A 5920-nucleotide genomic window follows, 5' to 3' on the forward strand; every position below is an offset into this window, starting at 1 on the left:
GTACACTGGACACTTTCCAGTCGGGAAGGTGGCCTTGCTGGAAACCAGCTCTGTAGGCAGGTGGCTGGAGCCTGCACTTCTCCTGGATTGATCCTCACACGTGGAACCCGCTGTCTCTGCTAAGCTACTAAAATGGGGAAGAAACTGCCTTCAGGCCATCCATATTTGTCTGTCCCCGATTAGCTAGTATTTTTGTTATAATTTTTTAGTTTAATTATTGTATAATGGCCGGAGAGTGGCTGTAACGTTTGTGCTGTGATGACTCTGTTGTTCCTTGTGTGTCTGCTTTGTGGATGCTGCTGCTGTGTTATTTTGTGCGTAGTAGATATTTTATTGCCGCTAGGTCTTCGTTGTGGATTTTTCCTTTATTAAGCCTAATAAAGTGCTTCTCTTTTGCCCATTTAATGCTTTTACTCAAATGTTGCCCATTACTTATTAAGATTATGAGATAATTTCTTTGTATTTGACGCTGAGATACACCATACCCATCCTTCAGATTTTTAAAATTTTATTTTCTCCCTTGTTGTAGATTTTCTCTAATGTTCTACTTGTCATTGGGTTTTGCTTTATGATCCATATGGAATCTTTTCCTTACTAGATGAATACAGCTTCTTTACATGTATTGATACTTGTGGTGTTAACGTCTGTCATGATTTTCTGTGCCTTTTGATTTTGGTGATTTTACATTTAAAAGATCATATTAAGTATGCTGTATGTTTTTTGTTTTTTTTTTTGGATTCTTTTTGTGGGTTTCTTTTTTAAGATTTATTTATTTTAGTGAGAGAGGAAGAGAGTGAGTGTGCGTGCAGGGGTAGGGGTAGAGGGAGAGGGAGAGAGAATCTCAAGCAGACTCCCCGCTGAGAGTGGAGCCGGTCAACGGGCTCAATCTCATGATCCTTAGATCATGACCTGAGCCAAAATCAAGAGTCGGACGCTTAACCAACTGAACCACCCAGATGTCCCTCAGCTGGTTATTTTTATTATAACTTTACGTAGTGTATTTGATCCTTTCCTTTGGAAAGTTTTATTGACTTCTTACTATGAGCAGTGACAGAATTGGTATATTTCTAGTTTTGAATTCTTGCCTCCCCATTACCCTGAGCAACATATTTATGGACATGTCTCCTCAGGCAAGGGAAACAAGCAAAAATAAACTATTGGGACTACATCAAAACAAAAAGCTTCTGCACAGCAAGGGAAGCCATTGACAAAACAAAAAGGCAACCTAGTGAATGGGAGAAGATATTTGCAAATGATATATATCTGATATGGAGTTAATATCCAAAATATATAAAGAACTCCTACAACTCAACACCAAAAACCAATCTGATTAGAAAATGGGCAGAGGACCTAAACAGACATTTTTCCAAAGACATGCAGATGGCCAACAGTCACGTGAAAAGATGCTCAACATCACTCATCTGGGAAATGCAAATCCACAATGAGGTATCACTTTATACCTATCAGAATGGCTAGTATCAAAGATAAGGAGTAACAAGTTTTGGTCAAGATGAGGTGAAAGAGAAACCCTTGTGTACTGTTGGTGGGAATATAAATTAGTGCAGCCAGTATGGGAAATTGTATGGAGGTTCCTCAAAAAATTGAAAATAGAACTACCATATGATCCAGTAAATACTGGGTGTTTACCCAAAGAAAACAAAAACACTAGTTTGAAAAGGTATCTGCAGCCCTGTTTATTGCAACATTATTTACAATAGTCAAGATATGGAAACAACCTAATTGTCCACGGATAGATGGATGGATAAAGAAGATGTAGTATGCGCGCGCACGCACACACACACACACAGTGGAATATTATTCACCCATAAAAAACAATGAGATCTTCACATTTGCAACAACATGGGTGGACCTAGATGGTATTATGCTAAGTGAAATAAGTCAGACCAGAGAAAGACAAATATCATATGATTTCACTTATATGTGCAATCTAAAAAAAAAAATGAACAAACAAGCAAACAAAAAACCAGATGCTTAAATAGGGAGAACAAACTGGGATTGTCAGAGGGTTGGGGGTGGGGGGGATGAGTAAAATAGATACAGGGGATTAAGAGGTACAAACTTGTAGTTATAAAATCAGTAAGTCATGGAGATGACAGCATAGGGAATAGGCAATAATATAATAATAATGTTGTATGGTAACCAATGGTATAACCAGACTTACCTTGGTGAGTGAGTGCCGAGTTATGTATAGAATTGTCAAATCACTATGATATACACCTGATGCTAATATAATATTGTATGTCAATTATATTTCAATTAAAAAAACCAAATTGTTCCCCTTTACTTTTCTCATCATTTTTTCTTAATGCTATTTCTTTATAATTTTAAATTGATTCATACCTGTGTTACTTGATTGTAAATTATATCTATAAAAATAAATATAAATTGTATATTTAATTGACCTGTTTATAAAAGATCAGGAAACTAGTATACTTTACTCTCTTGGATTTATCATTTTCATACTACTCCAGTCGTAGACGTTTTAGGAAGAGATCTGTTGAGGTATAACTGACATCAATAAGCTGCACGTATTCGTGTGTACTGTGTGTTGATTTTCACTTTTGAAACCATCACCACAACCAAGATGGTGAACATGTCCATCACCCCCAGAAGTTTCTTCATGGCCCTCAGTGATCCCTTTCCCCTGCCCCTTCCCATCCCCTTCCTGTCCTCAGATAACTACTGAGCTGCTTTCCATCACTGGAGACTAGTTTCCATTTTTAGAGTTTTTAATAAATGGAGTACAGTATGTATTAATTTGCATGTTATCTTTCCGCATATTTTTTTGAGGTTCATTGCTGTTTAGCATGGGTCGGTCAGCAGTTGGTTCCTTTTTTTTGCTGAGTAGTGTTCCATCATACGGATGTAGCACATAAAGCTGCTGCAAACATTGGTGTGTTAAGTCTTTCCTACTGTTCCACTTGGGTCTTACGGAAAGAGTTAGGGCTCTCACTGCTTCCTCTCTCTGTGTAGTGGGTCAGCATGTTACCCTGCAGGATGGGGAGGTGGTCAGGTTCCCTGTGGATTAGCTGGGTGTCCAGAGCTTGACCTGCAGATCTTATTCAAATGCAGCTCCTGGTGGGTCGTTGTGGCGTAGGACCTGGGGTTGTACGTCACAGCAAGCTTCCGAGTCCACAAGCCGTGCTTTGCAAAGCAAGGATATAGAGCCTGTGAGCTCATGAAGGCCAGGCAGGAGGGCGTATTTGTTTCCTACCAGGTAAAAATAAACTACCTCTAGTGTTACGTTTTCGTCAGAAATGGAAATAACTACATGTGTCATGTCAGGCAGCATTTGTTGTGCCAAGAGCTCGCTCTTTCTCTCCCATTCATTCATTCATTCATTCATTCATTGTAGTGAACACCTGGAGCAGCAGTTGACAGTGGAATCTTCCAGACAAGGCTGTGGAGTGGGAGTGTGTGGGGGCTTCACCTTGCTTACCCTTCTTTGTGTTTCCCCAGGCAGGCTTTATTTGTTTTGGAATTTTGGTAGGAAAGGGATGCTCAGGTGTTGGCCCTTGTCTAATAACCTGTAGTCATGCACTGGGGACAGTCTGGGTGGGAGGTTTGCGGGGAAGTCTCAAGTCAGAATTCTGTTACAGTCAACTGTACAGTTGACTTGTTCCCCGTTCCCCTGGTTCCCTTGGTTGGACCTGGTGAACTATGCGTTGTTCTAGGTCTCCAGCAGTTAGCAGAACTCAGAGCCAGTGTGCTTGTCAGACTTCTCACGGGGTCTCAGCATTTCCCTTTCTTCAGACTCAGGGTCACAGGTCCTTCCGGAAGGTTGGAACGTTGTCTTGCAGAGCCGAGTCCTGGCTCACCGGCTCTGAGTCCGGGCTGTGAGAGCTGGTGATGGGCAGTCATGGTTATGAGCAAGTCCCTGGAGTCAGGCCAGGCCACCTGAGCTCGAATTGTGGTCGCACCAGGCAAGTGATGGCAACTCCTCTGCCCTGTGTCCCCATCAGCAGTGAAGGTCGTAGTAGTTCTGATGTCAGGCAGGTTGGAGGTTTGAGTAATATTCGTAGGGTGCTTAGGACAGTGCAGCATAGTAAGCACTTTGTTGTATGTGCTCGATACACAGGCAGCTATATGGAAAATTAAGAAGACGGGTAAATAAGAGGTAGGATGAGAAAAATCGAGTATCTTTTCTCAGATTGCAGAGTGGTCACCCCCTGACTCCTGGGGACAGTGGCTCCCGTTTACAGGCTTGACCCCCACTGTGTGCTGAGGCGCGAGTGTGTGTTGGCGTCCAGGCTGGCTTCTTGCTCAGGGGCCCCGGCTGGGCTTCCAGAGGCACAGCCACCTGCATGTTGTGGGCAGGAGGGGTTGTATTTTGTTTCTGTGGTTCCTTTGAAACTTGATGATGGGAATGGGAGACGATGCATGAAGGTAAAAAAGTTTGAGTTGGAATTCATGATAATTAGGAATTTATTATAATTTTCAATCTTGATTTTATTTCTGTTCTTTTTGAATGATTTCAATAAGGTCAGACTTCCAGTATGCTATATGAGCATTTCTTTTGACATATTTCTGTTTTGTATAAGAACACGATTCTTCAGTCAAAGCCATATTTAAAAATCACAACTGACACTAGCATTTTCCCTTAATAATTGAATTTATATTTTCCTGGAAACATCTGAAAACCTCTGTTACATATGATATCTCTCTCAGAGCTGAAAGTAGGCCTGCTCCCTGTTTTCCCTCATTCCTGGTCTCCTGACTCCAGTGTCCCTCCGTCATTGGGGTCCTCCTGCTGACACTGAGGTAGACCAGAGCCTTCCCGTGCAGCTCCTTTAGTTTTTCTTGAAATAGCCAAACTTTAATTGTTTGCTTTTAATTATATTTTTAGGAGCATTTCAAAGGATTATTATCTTCTTTGTCATACGTGGCCTATTTCCTGGTACTGAACTCAAAATAGTATCTGATCCCGTTGGTTGCGTAACCTGCTGAGTGATAATTTCTTCCTTTTGCTGTTGGGAATAGTCTCTGCTCCCGGCAGCTCCCGTGTCATCCAGCCACGCTCTCACCCAACTGCCGTCGTGATATTTCTCAGTTCTCTGAGGCGGATGATCTGCCCTTCTGAAGTGTGTTGTATTAAGTCCACTAAGAGTATTAAGCGCTACCAAGCAGAAAAAATACTGGATGTAAAAACAAGCATATGAGGTAACTGTGAAACGAGCATGTGCTTTGGGATGAGTCATCTTTTCCCGAAGAAAATTTGCTAAGAGAGACGTCTTTCAGGGAGATATTAAGAGTACATAAAATTTAAGATTAAAAAACAAATTTTAATTAAAGAAATGTTTATTTATTTATTTTTTAAATTTTATTATGTTATGTTAGTCACCACACAATACATCATTGGTTTTTGATGTGGTGATCCACGATCCATTGCTTTCGTATAACACCCAGTGCTCCATGCAGTACCTGCCCTCCTTAATGCCCATCACTGGGCTAACCAATCCCCCCTTCCACCTCCCCTCTAAAACCCGGTTTGTTTCTCAGAGTCCATAGTCTCTCATGGTTCATCTCTCCCTCCGATTTCCCCCCTTAATTTTCCTTCCTTCTCCTAATGTCCTCCATGCTATTCCTTATGTTCCACAAATAAGTGAAACCATATGATAATTGACTTTCTCTGCTTGACTTATTTCACTTAGCATAATCTCCTCCAGTCCCATCCATGTTGATGTAAAAGTTGGGTATTCATCCTTTCTGATGGCTGAGTAATATTCCATTGTATATATGGACCACACCTTCTTTATGCATTCATCTGTTGAAGGGCATCTCGGCTCTTTCCACAGTTTGGCTATTGCGGACATTGCTGCTATGAACACTGGGGTGCATGTGGCCCTTCTTTTCACTACATCTGTGTCTTTGGGGTAAATACCCAGGAGTGCAATTGCTG

The sequence above is a fragment of the Leptonychotes weddellii genome, chromosome 14, assembly GCF_054177405.1.
Source record: "Leptonychotes weddellii isolate Sample4059 chromosome 14, ASM5417740v2, whole genome shotgun sequence".
NCBI classification, from domain to species: domain Eukaryota; kingdom Metazoa; phylum Chordata; class Mammalia; order Carnivora; family Phocidae; genus Leptonychotes; species Leptonychotes weddellii.